Raw genomic sequence first — 17037 nt, 5'->3', positions numbered from 1 at the left:
AAAATATTGAAACTTGGCCATTTGAAAGTTTCACTATTAGCAAACTTTGGGTTACGTTTTTTTTTTTAATTTTGTAATTTTTTTACCACAATATTTCTTGTATTCATTTTTTCCAAATTTCCCCCTCTCTCCCTCTACTCCCTCCCCTAGATGACAGGCAATCCCACACATGTTAAATGTGTTAACAGCATATCCTAGATACAATATATGTGTGGAAAACCAAACTTCTTCTTGCACAGTAAGAATTGTATTCTGAAGGAACAAGTAACCTGGGTGGAAAGACAACAGTGCAAACAGTTTACACTCAATTCCCAGTGTTCCTTCTCTGGGTGTAGCTGTTTCTGTCCATCATTGCTCAACTGGAACTGAATCAGATCTTCTCTTTGTTGAAGATATCCACTTCAATCAGAATATTTCTCCATACAGTAGTATTGCTGTAGTGTACAGTGATCTCCTGGTTCTGCTCATTTCACTCAGCATCAGTTCATTGGAAGTCTTTCCAAGCCTCTCTATATTCACCCTGCTGGTCATTTCCTACAGAGCAATACTATTCCATAACATTCATATAGCATAATTCACCCAACTATTCTCCAATTGATGGGCATCCATTCAATTTCCATTTTCTACCCACTACAAATAGGGCTGCCACAAACATTTTGGCACATACAGGTCCCTTTCCATTCTTTAGTATTTCTTTGGGATATAAGCCCAGTAGTAGGACTGCTGAATCAAAGGGTATATACACACTTTCATAACTTTTTGGGCATAGTTCCAAATTGCTTTCCAGAATGGCTGGATTCTTTCACAACTCCACCAGCAAGGCCTCAGTGTCCCAGTTTTCTTGCATTCCCTCCAACATTCATTATGATCTTTTCCTGTCATCTTAGCCAAAATGACAGAAGTGTAGTGGTATCTCAGAGTAGTCTTAATTGGTATTTCTTTGATCAAGAGTGATTTGGAACACTCTTTCATATGAATGGAAGTCGTTTCACTTTCATCATCTGAAAATTTTCTGTTCCTATCCTTTGACCATTTATCAATTGGGGAATGGTTTGATTTCTTATAAATTAGAGTCCGTTCTCTATATATTTTGGAAATGAGACCTTTATCAAAATCTTCATCTGTAAACATATTTTCCCAATTTGTTACTTCCCTTCTAATCTTGTTTGCATTAGTTTTTTTGTTTTGTGTTTTTGTTTTTGTTTTTTTTTTGTTTTTTTTTGTACAAAAGTTTTTTAATTTCATGTAATCAAAATCTTCTATTTTGTGATCAATAATGATCTCTAGTTCTCCATTGGTCCTAAATTCCTTCCTTTTCCACAAGTCTGAGAGGTAAACTATCCTATATTCCTCTAATCTATTTATGATCTCATTCTTTATGCATAAATCATGGACTCATTTTGATCTTTCCTTGGTATATGGTGTTAAGTGTGAGTCCATATCTAATTTCTGCCATACTAATTTCCATTTTTCCCAACAGCTTTTTTCAAATAATGAATTCTTATCCCAAAAGTTGGTATCTTTGGGTTTGTCAAACTCTAGATTGCTATAGTTGTACACTATTTTGTCCTGTGAACCTAAGGTGTTCCAATGATCCACTAATCTATTTCTTAGCCAATAGCAAATTATTCCCTTAATCTGTTTCACGACTTTTATTGCCGAGGCTAGCATTTCTAATACATTATTGAATAGTAATGGTGATAGTGGGCAACCTTGTTTCACTTCTGATCTTACTGGGAAAGGTTCCAGGTTATCCCCATTACATATGATGCTTACTGATAGTTTTAAATATATGCTCCTGACTATTTTAAAGAATAGTCCATTTATTCCTATACCCTCAAGTGTTTTTAATAGGAATGGTTGTTGTCTTTGGGGGATAAAGAAATATTTGATCCTGATTATTCTAAGGAATAGTCCATTTATTCCTATACTCTCAAGTGTTTTTTAGTAGGAATGGATGTTGTATTTTATCAAATGTTTTTTCTGCATCTCCTGACAAAGTCATATGGTTTTTATTAATTTGATTATTAATATGGTTAATTATACTAATAGTTATCCTAATATTAAACCAGCCCTGTATTCCTCGTGTGAATCCTACTTGATCATAGTGTATTATCCTGCGGATGATTTTCTGAAGTCTTTTTGCTAATATCTTATTTAAGATTTTAGCATCAATATTCATTAAGGAGATTGGTCTATTGTTTTCTTTCTGTTTTCAACCTTCCTTCATCCCCTCTTTTCCCAAATAGTTTATATAACATTTGGCTAATTGTTCTTTAAATGTTTGGTAGAAGTCACATGACAAAAACTGCTGAGAAAACTGGAAATTAGTATGGCAGAAACTAGGCATGGACCCACATTGAACACCCCATACTAAGATAAGAACAAAATGGGTCCGAGATTTAGGCATAAAGAACGAAATCATAAATAAAATGGAGGAACATGGGATGGTTTCCCTCTCGGACTTGTGGAGGAGGAAGGAGCTGTTGTCCAAGGGAGAACTAGAGACCAGTATTGATCACAAAATAGAATATTTTGATGACGCCAAATTAAAAAGTTGCTGCACAAGCAAAACTAATGCCAACAAGATTAGAAGGGAAGTAACAAATTGGGTAAACATTTTTACAGTTAAAGGTTCTGATAAAGGGCTCATCTCCAAATTATACAGAGAATTGACTTGACTTTATAGGAAATCAAGCCATTCTCCAATTGATAAATGGTCAAAGGATATGAACAGACAATTTTCAGATGATGAAATTAAAACTATTTCCACTCATATGAAAGAGTGTTCCAAACCACGATTGGTCAGAGAAATGCAAATTAAGACAACTCTGAGATATCATTGGACACCTGTCAGATTGGCTAAGATGACAGGAACTAATAACGATGAACGTTGGAGGGGCTGTGGGAAAACTGGGACACTGATGCATTGTCGGTGGAGTTGTGAAAGAATCCAACCATTCTGGAGAGCAATGTGGAATTATGCCCAAAAAGTTATCACAATGTGCATACCCTTTGACCCAGCACTGCTACTACTGGGCTTATATCCCAAGGATATACTAAAGAAGGGAAAGGTGTGCCAAAATGTTTCTGGCAGCCCTTGTCATAGTGGCTAAACCTGGAAAATGAATGGATGTCCATCAATTGGAGAATGGTTGGGTAAATTATGGTATATGAATGTTATGGAATATTATTGTTCTGTAAGAAATGACCAACTGGAGGAATACGGAGAGGCTTGGAGAGACTTATATCAACTGATGCTGAGTGAAACGAGTAAAACGAGGGGATCATTATAAACTTCAACAATGATACTGAATGAGGATGTATTCTGATGGAAGTGGATATCTTCAACATAGAGAAGAGCTGATCCAATTCCAATTGGTCAATGATGGACAGAATCAGCTACACCCAGAGAAGGGACACTGGGAAATGAGTGTAAACTAGGAGCATTGGTTTTTGGTTTGGTTTGGTCTGGTTTGGTTTGGTTTCTCTTCCCAGATTATTTATACCTTGAGAATACAATCCTTCCTTTGCAACAACAACAGAATGGGGTTCTGCACATATATATTGTACCTAGGATATACTATAAGATATTTAAGATGTATGGGAATGCCTGCCATCTAGGGGAGAGGGTGGAGGGAAGGAGGGGGAAACCCGGAAGAAAAGGTAGGACAGGGGATAAGGTTGTAAAAAAAAAAAATTACCTATGCATATGTACTGTCAAAAATGTTATACTTATACAAACTTAAGAAACAAAAAAGAAGATGAAGATCTTCTTGATCTTGAAAAAAAAAAATAAACCCATATTCTGGCTGGGCACTTAGGGTAAGGGGAATAGAGAGATTAGCATAATGGCTCCTTCCCTCGAGGAACTTGCATCTAATAGGAGAAATAAGCCTGAATAGGACAACTTGTTGGGAATAGGGTGAAGAGAATTCCTATTCTGGTAACAGTATGACTTAATGCCCTATAAGAACCCTTGTACTGAGATCTGGGGATTTTGTAAAGTTCAGATCATCTCATACATGCCATTTTTGACAAGTGGATGCCACTCATCAATTCAACGTGTATATACTAAGGACATACTTGTGTGCTAAGATTTGGCAACCCAAATTGAACATTTATCAAAAGTCTTCTAGCATCACATAGCATCACAAAGTTCTTTAAGCCCGGAGGGAATTGGAACAGCAAACAGCAGTGAAGCAAACTGCCTCTTTATTGGCACTTCATTGTGGAGCTAGCACATTTCCTTTTCTGTTCAGTTAGCCTAGTCCAAGATATGTCTTGTGAGAAAACTTTACTCAGTCAAGGGAATTGGGGGAAATCTCATTGCATTGTCTGAATCTAGACCTGCATGATCAGGAAACTAGATTATTAAGCCTAGACCTTAACTGAAAAGGTCGGTTATGATGACCAGGGAACCTGGCCCATCACAGATTTATGCAAGGACTTTTCTCACATGGGTTCATCTTCATCAACCGGTATGTTTTATCTGAAAACTGGCCCCAATCTGGTCAGTTATCATTTCCATGGTTTTTGACTGTTCATAAACACTTGGAAGGGAGGAAGAGGACATCTCTTTTTCTTATTTTAGGGAATTGTATTTGTTTAATATCCCCCCCCAAAAATTTGGAACATCCTGAATCTTTACTCCAATTAGAAATCTGATTGCCTAATTTTGTATCCTGGTTAAGTGTTTAGTTTTTTTTTTTTTTTTTATTAATTCATCTTATTTGATTAATTGTTTTTAATCTGTCTCACTCTGTATTCAGGATCTATGGGCTGACTGATCAGTGGGGGATCCACTGACCTATTTATCATGCCTCATTTTATTTGGCTAATAAATCATACAGCTCAGCTTGACCCCTCAGCTATTTAATTAGCTTTCATAGACAGTTAAACATTTTCAGGTGTGGCCCACAATTACGACTGTCTGTTCCCTTCCTTTGAAGCACAGAAGAAAATATTGGCCAAAAATCATTTTATAATAGCAAAGAATTAGAAATTGAGGGGATGCCCTTTAGTTGGGGAATGGCTGAACAAGATGTAGTATAGGGTTGTGACAGAATACTATAGTGCTAGAAGAAATGACAAACACATTAGTTTGCAGATAACTTGGAAAGACTTCTATGACCTCATACAAAGTGAAGTGACTAAATTCAAGAGATCATTGTACACAGTAACAGCAATATCATGAAAAAAGATCAGCTGGAAAAGATTTAGCTATTCTTGAAGAAAATTGTTTTTGTACATTTTGTAACATTCCTTTAAAAAAAATGGAGTCGTAATTCTCTTCCTCTTTCTAAACCCTCCCCCACCTGTTGTGTTATCGATTATATATGTAAGGTCATGGAATACCTATTAACCGTGTTGCCTCCCCCCAAAAGAAAAGGCAAGTATAATAATAAAGTAAAACTAAACATACTTTAATCTTCACTCAGAGGTGGATAACATTTTCCTGAGGGGATCTTCATAGTCCTCTTTGATCATTGGATTGATTAGGGATCAATGATAAAAATGATTTTAAAAAAAGATTATCTATTTCTTTCATTGTTGACCATTCTGGCAATAATGCTTACTATGGATAATTTCTTCAGGTTCTGCTCATTTCATTTTTCCTTCCTTCATATCAGAGTGATTCATACAATGAGCGCTATCTCCTCCCTCTATTTCCCGTTAGGTTCCTTCCTGGGGGCTAAGTCAGTACTTAACAGTTCTCTAGCTCAGAGTTGACACCTTTAGTTGCCACCTCTAAAGGAGTTGACACCTTCGCAAGAGCTTGCTGATTGGTCTGTAAGCCCATTCTCCGGGAGTATTTAAGGAGCCAGGATTCCGGAAGAAGGGAATTGCAGATTCTGCGGTGGAGCTGACTGGGGACGCTTGGACAAGAGAAGATTCGCAAGAACGGAAGGAAAAGCAGAGAAAAATCCTCCTCCCAGAGAAGGCTTATAATTGAGAGCAGACAGGACACTCCAATTTAGCGCCCAACGCGGGGAGCTGTGCTGGAGGCAGCAGCAGCAGCAGAGGCAGCAGCAGCAGCAGCGGCCTCAGAAGCAGCGGCAGCAGCAGCAGCAGCAGCGGCCTCAGAAGCAGCGGCAGCAGCAGCACTAGCAGAAGCGGCAGCGGCAGCAGCAGCCTCCTGAGGAGCTTAACATGGCGACGGGGGGGCCGGCGGCGGGGGGTCTGCGCGAGCAGCGGCGCTACGGCTTATCTGGCGGGAGCCTGGGCCAGGACAATCTCACCGTGGTGCACGTGAAGCTCACGGACACGGCGATCCGGGCGCTGGAGACCTACCAGAGCCACAAGCATGGAACTCCTTCCAGACCTTCCATTCAGTTCCAGGGATTCGAGGGGCTGCTCAGAATTCCCAAAAAGGATCGTCCAAAGGAAGTGCAGAACTTTAGCTTCTCCCTGTCCACCCCTGGCAAAGATCACCCTCAGGAAAGCTTTGAGTGCGTCCGCCAAACTGTCTCCACTTCTGGGGCCTCACAGCTCCACTGCCTGGGAGTTATGCAAGATCAAGTTACAGTCAGGGCAACAAAGGACTCCTCTCAAGTGCCAAGAGAAGGCAGGAGGCAGGCAGAAGAGGAATCCCGGAACCCAGGGACAAACGTTAGCAAAGCCGGCGGACCCATTGCAGGAAGAAGAGAAGAAATTGGGAAAGCGCCTCCAGCTGGGCCACAGGCAGCCCCCGAGAGAAAAAGGGCAGCTCCTATTGAGCCTGCACCTACCCTCCGGAAGACCCAACTGAAGGACAGTGTTTCTGGGCGGCCCTACAGGGCCAGGGTGATTCACCTCCTGGCCCTGAAGACTTACAAGAAACCAGAACTCTTGGCTCGATTACAGAGAGATGGCGTTTCTCCAAAAGACAAGGACTCCCTCGGAGCCATCCTTCAACAGGTGGCCAAGCTGAATCCCAAGGACCTCTCTTATTCCTTAAAGGATTCTGTATTTCAAGAGCTCCAAAAAGATTGGCCGGGATACAATGAGACAGAGAGAGAGTCCCTGGAGTTAGTGCTATCGAGAAAATTGAATCCATCTCCCCAGAATGACTCGAGCACCAGCGCTTCAGAAGCTCCTCAACGTTCTAGGAAAGAGGCTGCGCCTTCTGCTTCTCAGAAACGCCTCTTGGATTCAGATTTCATAGATCCTTTAAGGAATAAAAAACCTCGGATATCTCACCTGACAAATAGAGCTCATCCAACATGCAACGGTCATTTGAATTCTACCCTTCAAAAAAATGCTGGGGCTCCACCCCCACCCCCATCACCTCCTCCCTCTCCTCCTCCTCCTCCTCCTCCTCCTCCAACTGCTGCCAGCCCAACTCCACCACCTCTTCCTTCAACCCACCTTCCAGTTTCAAATCCTCCTCAGACTGCAAAGTCTAGCTCCAAGTCCCCTAGCACTCCAGAAGGCAGGGGGACTCAAGATCTACCTATGGACAGCTGTAGTCCAAATGGTAGCATCTTTGAGCGCCAGCAGGACAAAGATACCTCTAGGACTTCTTTGGAAATCCCACCCCCTGATTCAATCCTGTCGAAGGGTGCAAAGCCCATGGAAGACAAGCATTCAATGGCACATAAAAAATCTAAAGAAAAATCTAAAAAACATAAGGAAAAGGACCCAATTCAAAAACAGCCCATTGAGGAAAAGGGGAAAGACCTTAAGACGAAAGAGGAAATTGCCAAGCTAAATAGCTCTAGTCTGGATTCAAATGACGGAGTTAAAGAGGTTGGCCCTACCTCCACTGACCCTTCATCAACTATTGAACTGCCAGATTACTTAATAAAATATATTGCTATTGGCTCACATGAGCAACGCCAGAATTATACAGATGACTTCAATACAGAGTATGATGAGTATAGAACTTTGCATGCCAGAATGGAGACGGTGGCCACAAGGTTTAGGAAACTTGATGCAAAACGTCAGCGTCTTTCTCCAGGCTCCAAAGAGTATCAGACTCTTCATGAAGAGGTCTTAAAAGAATATCAGAAGCTCAATCAGGCTAGTCCCAATTACCATGAAGAAAAATCCAGATGTGATTATCTTCATAACAAGTTGGCTCACATCAAAAGACTAATAGGTGAATTCGACCAACAGCACTAGACCTCTGCTTAGACCAGAAGATGTGAATAAACTTAAGCTTATTTATTTAAAATTTCAAATGAATTGCTGGAAGATTCTAAAATATTGAAACTTGGCCATTTGAAAGTTTCACTATTAGCAAACTTTGGGTTACGTTTTTTTTTTTTATTTTGTAATTTTTTTACCACAATATTTCTTGTATTCTTTTTTTCCAAATTTCCCCCTCTCTCCCTCTACTCCCTCCCCTAGATGACAGGCAATCCCACACATGTTAAATGTGTTAACAGCATATCCTAGATACAATATATGTGTGGAAAACCAAACTTCTTCTTGCACAGTAAGAATTGTATTCTGAAGGAACAAGTAACCTGGGTGGAAAGACAATAGTGCAAACAGTTTACACTCAACTCCCAGTGTTCCTTCTCTGGGTGTAGCTGTTTCTGTCCATCATTGCTCAACTGGAACTGAATCAGATCTTCTCTTTGTTGAAGATATCCACTTCAATCAGAATATTTCTCCATACAGTAGTATTGCTGTAGTGTACAGTGATCTCCTGGTTCTGCTCATTTCACTCAGCATCAGTTCATTGGAAGTCTTTCCAAGCCTCTCTATATTCACCCTGCTGATCATTTCCTACAGAGCAATACTATTCCATAACATTCATATAGCATAATTCACCCAACTATTTTCCAATTGATGGGCATCCATTCAATTTCCATTTTCTACCCACTTCAAATAGGGCTGCCACAAACATTTTGGCACATACAGGTCCCTTTCCATTCTTTAGTATTTCTTTGGGATATAAGCCCAGTAGTAGGACTGCTGAATCAAAGGGTATATACACACTTTCATAACTTTTTGGGCATAGTTCCAAATTGCTTTCCAGAATGGCTGGATTCTTTCACAACTCCACCAGCAAGGCCTCAGTGTCCCAGTTTTCCCGCATTCCCTCCAACATTCATTATGATCTTTTCCTGTCATCTTAGCCAAAATGACAGAAGTGTAGTGGTATCTCAGAGTAGTCTTAATTGGTATTTCTTTGATCAAGAGTGATTTGGAACACTCTTTCATATGAATGGAAGTCGTTTCACTTTCATCATCTGAAAATTTTCTGTTCCTATCCTTTGACCATTTATCAATTGGGGAATGGTTTGATTTCTTATAAATTAGAGTCCGTTCTCTATATATTTTGGAAATGAGACCTTTATCAAAATCTTCATCTGTAAACATATTTTCCCAATTTGTTACTTCCCTTCTAATCTTGTTTGCATTAGTTTTTTTTTGTTTTGTTTTTGTTTTGTTTTTTTTGTACAAAAGTTTTTTAATTTCATGTAATCAAAATCTTCTATTTTGTGATCAATAATGATCTCTAGTTCTCCATTGGTCCTAAATTCCTTCCTTTTCCACAAGTCTGAGAGGTAAACTATCCTATATTCCTCTAATCTATTTATGATCTCATTCTTTATGCATAAATCATGGACTCATTTTGATCTTACCTTGGTATATGGTGTTAAGTGTGAGTCCATATCTAATTTCTGCCATACTAATTTCCATTTTTCCCAACAGCTTTTTTCAAATAATGAATTCTTATCCCAAAAGTTGGTATCTTTGGGTTTGTCAAACTCTAGATTGCTATAGTTGTACACTATTTTGTCCTGTGAACCTAAGGTGTTCCAATGATCCACTAATCTATTTCTTAGCCAATAGCAAATTATTCCCTTAATCTGTTTCACGACTTTTATTGCCGAGGCTAGCATTTCTAATACATTATTGAATAGTAATGGTGATAGTGGGAAACCTTGTTTCACTTCTGATCTTACTGGGAAAGGTTCCAGGTTATCCCCATTACATATGATGCTTACTGATAGTTTTAAATATATGCTCCTGACTATTTTAAAGAATAGTCCATTTATTCCTATACCCTCAAGTGTTTTTAATAGGAATGGATGTTGTCTTTGGGGGATAAAGAAATATTTGATCCTGATTATTCTAAGGAATAGTCCATTTATTCCTATACTCTCAAGTGTTTTTTAGTAGGAATGGATGTTGTATTTTATCAAATGTTTTTTCTGCATCTCCTGACAAAGTCATATGGTTTTTATTAATTTGATTATTAATATGGTTAATTATACTAATAGTTATCCTAATATTAAACCAGCCTTGTATTGCTCGTGTGAATCCTACTTGATCATAGTGTATTATCCTGCGGATGATTTTCTGAAGTCTTTTTGCTAATATCTTATTTAAGATTTTAGCATCAATATTCATTAAGGAGATTGGTCTATTGTTTTCTTTCTGTTTTCAACCTTCCTTCATCCCCTCTTTTCCCAAATAGTTTATATAACATTGGGCTAATTGTTCTTTAAATGTTTGGTAGAAGTCACATGACAAAAACTGCTGAGAAAACTGGAAATTAGTATGGCAGAAACTAGGCATGGACCCACATTGAACACCCCATACTAAGATAAGAACAAAATGGGTCCGAGATTTAGGCATAAAGAACGAAATCATAAATAAAATGGAGGAACATGGGATGGTTTCCCTCTCGGACTTGTGGAGGAGGAAAGAGTTGTTGTCCAAGGGAGAACTAGAGACCAGTATTGATCACAAAATAGAAAATTTTGATGACGCCAAATTAAAAAGTTGCTGCACAAGCAAAACTAATGCCAACAAGATTAGAAGGGAAGTAACAAATTGGGTAAACATTTTTACAGTTAAAGGTTCTGATAAAGGGCTCATCTCCAAATTATACAGAGAATTGACTTGACTTTATAGGAAATCAAGCCATTCTCCAATTGATAAATGGTCAAAGGATATGAACAGACAATTTTCAGATGATGAAATTAAAACTATTTCCACTCATATGAAAGAGTGTTCCAAACCACGATTGGTCAGAGAAATGCAAATTAAGACAACTCTGAGATATCATTGGACACCTGTCAGATTGGCTAAGATGACAGGAACTAATAACGATGAACATTGGAGGGGCTGTGGGAAAACTGGGACACTGATGCATTGTCGGTGGAGTTGTGAAAGAATCCAACCATTCTGGAGAGCAATGTGGAATTATGCCCAAAAAGTTATCACAATGTGCATACCCTTTGACCCAGCACTGCTACTACTGGGCTTATATCCCAAGGATATACTAAAGAAGGGAAAGGTGTGCCAAAATGTTTCTGGCAGCCCTTGTCATAGTGGCTAAACCTGGAAAATGAATGGATGTCCATCAATTGGAGAATGGTTGGGTAAATTATGGTATATGAATGTTATGGAATATTATTGTTCTGTAAGAAATGACCAACTGGAGGAATACGGAGAGGCTTGGAGAGACTTATATCAACTGATGCTGAGTGAAACGAGTAAAACGAGGGGATCATTATAAACTTCAACAATGATACTGAATGAGGATGTATTCTGATGGAAGTGGATATCTTCAACATAGAGAAGAGCTGATCCAATTCCAATTGGTCAATGATGGACAGAATCAGCTACACCCAGAGAAGGGACACTGGGAAATGAGTGTAAACTAGGAGCATTGGTTTTTGGTTTGGTTTGGTCTGGTTTGGTTTGGTTTCTCTTCCCAGATTATTTATACCTTGAGAATACAATCCTTCCTTTGCAACAACAACAGAATGGGGTTCTGCACATATATATTGTACCTAGGATATACTATAAGATATTTAAGATGTATGGGAATGCCTGCCATCTAGGGGAGAGGGTGGAGGGAAGGAGGGGGAAACCCGGAAGAAAAGGTAGGACAGGGGATAAGGTTGTAAAAAAAAAATTACCTATGCATATGTACTGTCAAAAATGTTATACTTATAAAAACTTAAGAAACAAAAAAGAAGATGAAGATCTTCTTGATCTTGAAAAAAAAATAAATAAACCCATATTCTGGCTGGGCACTTAGGGTAAGGGGAATAGAGAGATTAGCATAATGGCTCCTTCCCTCAAGGAACTTGCATCTAATAGGAGAAATAAGCCTGAATAGCACAACTTGTTGGGAATAGGGTGAAGAGAATTCCTATTCTGGTAACAGTATGACTTAATGCCCTATAAGAACCCTTGTACTGAGATCTGGGGATTTTGTAAAGTTCAGATCATCTCATACATGCCATTTTTGACAAGTGGATGCCACTCATCAATTCAACGTGTATATACTAAGGACATACTTGTGTGCTAAGATTTGGCAACCCAAATTGAACATTTATCAAAAGTCTTCTAGCATCACATAGCATCACAAAGTTCTTTAAGCCCGGAGGGAATTGGAACAGCAAACAGCAGTGAAGCAAACTGCCTCTTTATTGGCACTTCATTGTGGAGCTAGCACATTTCCTTTTCTGTTCAGTTAGCCTAGTCCAAGATATGTCTTGTGAGAAAACTTTACTCAGTCAAGGGAATTGGGGGAAATCTCATTGCATTGTCTGAATCTAGACCTGCATGATCAGGAAACTAGATTATTAAGCCTAGACCTTAACTGAAAAGGTCGGTTATGTTGACCAGGGAACCTGGCCCATCACAGATTTATGCAAGGACTTTTCTCACATGGGTTCATCTTCATCAACCGGTATGTTTTATCTGAAAACTGGCCCCAATCTGGTCAGTCAGTTATCATTTCCATGTTTTTTGACTGTTCACAAACACTTGGAAGGGAGGAAGAGGACATCTCTTTTTCTGATTTTAGGGAATTGTATTTGTTAAATATCCCCCCCACAAATTGGAACATCCTTACTCTTTACTCCAATTAGAAATCTGATTGCCTAATTTTGTATCCTGGTTAAGTGTTTAGTTTTTTTTTTTTATTAATTCATCTTATTTGATTAATTGTTTTTAATCTGTCTCACTCTGTATTCAGGATCTATGGGCTGACTGATCAGTGGGGGATCCACTGACCTATTTATCATGCCTCATTTTATTTGGCTAATAAATCATACAGCTCAGCTTGACCCCTCAGCTATTTAATTAGCTTTCATAGACAGTTAAACATTTTCAGGTGTGGCCCACAATTACGACTGTCTGTTCCCTTCCTTTGAAGCACAGAAGAAAATATTGGCCAAAAATCATTTTATAATAGCAAAGAATTAGAAATTGAGGGGATGCCCTTTAGTTGCGGAATGGCTGAACAAGATGTAGTATAGGGTTGTGACAGAATACTATAGTGCTAGAAGAAATGACAAACACATTAGTTTGCAGATAACTTGGAAAGACTTCTATGACCTCATACAAAGTGAAGTGACTAAATTCAAGAGATCATTGTACACAGTAACAGCAATATCATGAAAAAAGATCAGCTGGAAAAGATTTAGCTATTCTTGAAGAAAATTGTTTTTGTACATTTTGTAACATTCCTTTAAAAAAATGGAGTCGTAATTCTCTTCCTCTTTCTAAACCCTCCCCCACCTGTTGTGTTATCGATTATATATGTAACGTCATAGAATACCTATTAACCGTGTTGCCTCCCCCCAAAAGAAAAGGCAAGTATAATAATAAAGTAAAACTAAACATACTTTAATCTTCACTCAGAGGTGGATAACATTTTCCTGAGGGGATCTTCATAGTCCTCTTTGATCATTGGATTGATTAGGGATCAATGATAAAAATGATTTTAAAAAAAGATTATCTATTTCTTTCATTGTTGACCATTCTGGCAATAATGCTTACTATGGATAATTTCTTCAGGTTCTGCTCATTTCATTTTTCCTTCCTTCATATCAGAGTGATTCATACAATGAGCGCTATCTCCTCCCTCTATTTCCCGTTAGGTTCCTTCCTGGGGGCTAAGTCAGTACTTAACAGTTCTCTAGCTCAGAGTTGACACCTTTAGTTGCCACCTCTAAAGGAGTTGACACCTTCGCAAGAGCTTGCTGATTGGTCTGTAAGCCCATTCTCCGGGAGTATTTAAGGAGCCAGGATTCCGGAAGAAGGGAATTGCAGATTCTGCGGTGGAGCTGACTGGGGACGCTTGGACAAGAGAAGATTCGCAAGAACGGAAGGAAAAGCAGAGAAAAATCCTCCTCCCAGAGAAGGCTTATAATTGAGAGCAGACAGGACACTCCAATTTAGCGCCCAACGCGGGGAGCTGTGCTGGAGGCAGCAGCAGCAGCAGAGGCAGCAGCAGCAGCAGCAGCAGCAGCAACAGCGGCCTCAGAAGCAGCGGCAGCAGCAGCACTAGCAGAAGCGGCAGCGGCAGCAGCAGCCTCCTGAGGAGCTTAACATGGCGACGGGGGGGGCCGGCGGCGGGGGGTCTGCGCGAGCAGCGGCGCTACGGCTTATCTGGCGGGAGCCTGGGCCAGGACAATCTCACCGTGGTGCACGTGAAGCTCACGGACACGGCGATCCGGGCGCTGGAGACCTACCAGAGCCACAAGCATGGAACTCCTTCCAGACCTTCCATTCAGTTCCAGGGATTCGAGGGGCTGCTCAGAATTCCCAAAAAGGATCGTCCAAAGGAAGTGCAGAACTTTAGCTTCTCCCTGTCAACCCCTGGCAAAGATCACCCTCAGGAAAGCTTTGAGTGCGTCCGCCAAACTGTCTCCACTTCTGGGGCCTCACAGCTCCACTGCCTGGGAGTTATTCAAGATCAAGTTACAGTCAGGGCAACAAAGGACTCCTCTCAAGTGCCAAGAGAAGGCAGGAGGCAGGCAGGAGAGGAATCCCGGAACCCAGGGACAAACGTTAGCAAAGCCGGCGGACCCATTGCAGGAAGAAGAGAAGAAATTGGGAAAGCGCCTCCAGCTGGGCCACAGGCAGCCCCCGAGAGAAAAAGGGCAGCTCCTATTGAGCCTGCACCTACCCTCCGGAAGACCCAGCTGAAGGACAGTGTTTCTGGGCGGCCCTACAGGGCCAGGGTGATTCACCTCCTGGCCCTGAAGACTTACAAGAAACCAGAACTCTTGGCTCGATTACAGAGAGATGGCGTTTCTCCAAAAGACAAGGACTCCCTCGGAGCCATCCTTCAACAGGTGGCCAAGCTGAATCCCAAGGACCTCTCTTATTCCTTAAAGGATTCTGTATTTCAAGAGCTCCAAAAAGATTGGCCGGGATACAATGAGACAGAGAGAGAGTCCCTGGAGTTAGTGCTATCGAGAAAATTGAATCCATCTCCCCAGAATGACTCGAGCACCAGCGCTTCAGAAGCTCCTCAACGTTCTAGGAAAGAGGCTGCGCCTTCTGCTTCTCAGAAACGCCTCTTGGATTCAGATTTCATAGATCCTTTAAGGAATAAAAAACCTCGGATATCTCACCTGACAAAGAGAGCTCCTCCAACATGCAACGGTCATTTGAATTCTACCCTTCAAAAAAATGCTGGGGCTCCACCCCCACCCCCATCACCTCCTCCCTCTCCTCCTCCTCCTCCTCCTCCTACTCCTCCTCCTCCTCCTCCTCCTCCAACTGCTGCCAGCGCAACTCCACCACCTCTTCCTTCAACCCACCTTCCAGTTTCAAATCCTCCTCAGACTGCAAAGTCTAGCTCCAAGTCCCCTAGCACTCCAGAAGGCAGGGGGACTCAAGATCTACCTATGGACAGCTGTAGTCCAAATGGTAGCATCTTTGAGCGCCAGCAGGACAAAGATACCTCTAGGACTTCTTTGGAAATCCCACCCCCTGATTCAATCCTGTCGAAGGGTGCAAAGCCCATGGAAGACAAGCATTCAATGGCACATAAAAAATCTAAAGAAAAATCTAAAAAACATAAGGAAAAGGACCCAATTCAAAAACAGCCCATTGAGGAAAAGGGGAAAGACCTTAAGACGAAAGAGGAAATTGCCAAGCTAAATAGCTCTAGTCTGGATTCAAATGATGGAGTTAAAGAGGTTGGCCCTACCTCCACTGACCCTTCATCAACTATTGAACTGCCAGATTACTTAATAAAATATATTGCTATTGGCTCACATGAGCAACGCCAGAATTATACAGATGACTTCAATACAGAGTATGATGAGTATAGAACTTTGCATGCCAGAATGGAGACGGTGGCCACAAGGTTTAGGAAACTTGATGCAAAACGTCAGCGTCTTTCTCCAGGCTCCAAAGAGTATCAGACTCTTCATGAAGAGGTCTTAAAAGAATATCAGAAGCTCAACCAGGCTAGTCCCAATTACCACGAAGAAAAATCCAGATGTGATTATCTTCATAACAAGTTGGCTCACATCAAAAGACTAATAGGTGAATTCGACCAACAGCACTAGACCTCTGCTTAGACCAGAAGATGTGAATAAACTTAAGCTTATTTATTTAAAATTTCAAATGAATTGCTGGAAGATTCTAAAATATTGAAACTTGGCCATTTGAAAGTTTCACTATTAGCAAACTTTGGGTTACGTTTTTTTTTTTTTTTAATTTTGTAATTTTTTTACCACAATATTTCTTGTATTCATTTTTTCCAAATTTCCCCCTCTCTCCCTCTACTCCCTCCCCTAGATGACAGGCAATCCCACACATGTTAAATGTGTTAACAGCATATCCTAGATACAATATATGTGTGGAAAACCAAACTTCTTCTTGCACAGTAAGAATTGTATTCTGAAGGAACAAGTAACCTGGGTGGAAAGACAATAGTGCAAACAGTTTACACTCAACTCCCAGTGTTCCTTCTCTGGGTGTAGCTGTTTCTGTCCATCATTGCTCAACTGGAACTGAATCAGATCTTCTCTTTGTTGAAGATATCCACTTCAATCAGAATATTTCTCCATACAGTAGTATTGCTGTAGTGTACAGTGATCTCCTGGTTCTGCTCATTTCACTCAGCATCAGTTCATTGGAAGTCTTTCCAAGCCTCTCTATATTCACCCTGCTGGTCATTTCCTACAGAGCAATACTATTCCATAACATTCATATAGCATAATTCACCCAACTATTCTCCAATTGATGGGCATCCATTCAATTTCCATTTTCTACCCACTACAAATAGGGCTGCCACAAACATTTTGGCACATACAGGTCCCTTTCCAT

The 17037-nt window shown here is 40.4% G+C and overlaps 2 pseudogenes; both read left to right on the top strand.

Annotated features, from left to right (window-relative positions):
• Positions 1-6153: 6153 nt before the first annotated feature.
• LOC141543808 (RNA polymerase II elongation factor ELL2 pseudogene) lies at positions 6154-8106 on the top strand (annotated as a pseudogene).
• Positions 8107-12630: 4524 nt separating this feature from the next.
• On the top strand, positions 12631-16274 carry LOC141543807 (RNA polymerase II elongation factor ELL2 pseudogene; annotated as a pseudogene).
• The last annotated feature ends 763 nt before the right edge of the window (positions 16275-17037 follow it).

The sequence above is a fragment of the Sminthopsis crassicaudata genome, chromosome 5 (genome assembly GCF_048593235.1).
Source record: "Sminthopsis crassicaudata isolate SCR6 chromosome 5, ASM4859323v1, whole genome shotgun sequence".
NCBI classification, from domain to species: Eukaryota; Metazoa; Chordata; class Mammalia; order Dasyuromorphia; family Dasyuridae; genus Sminthopsis; species Sminthopsis crassicaudata.
Note: the sequence above shows the minus strand (reverse complement) of the source record. Positions and strands in the feature narration are given on the sequence as shown.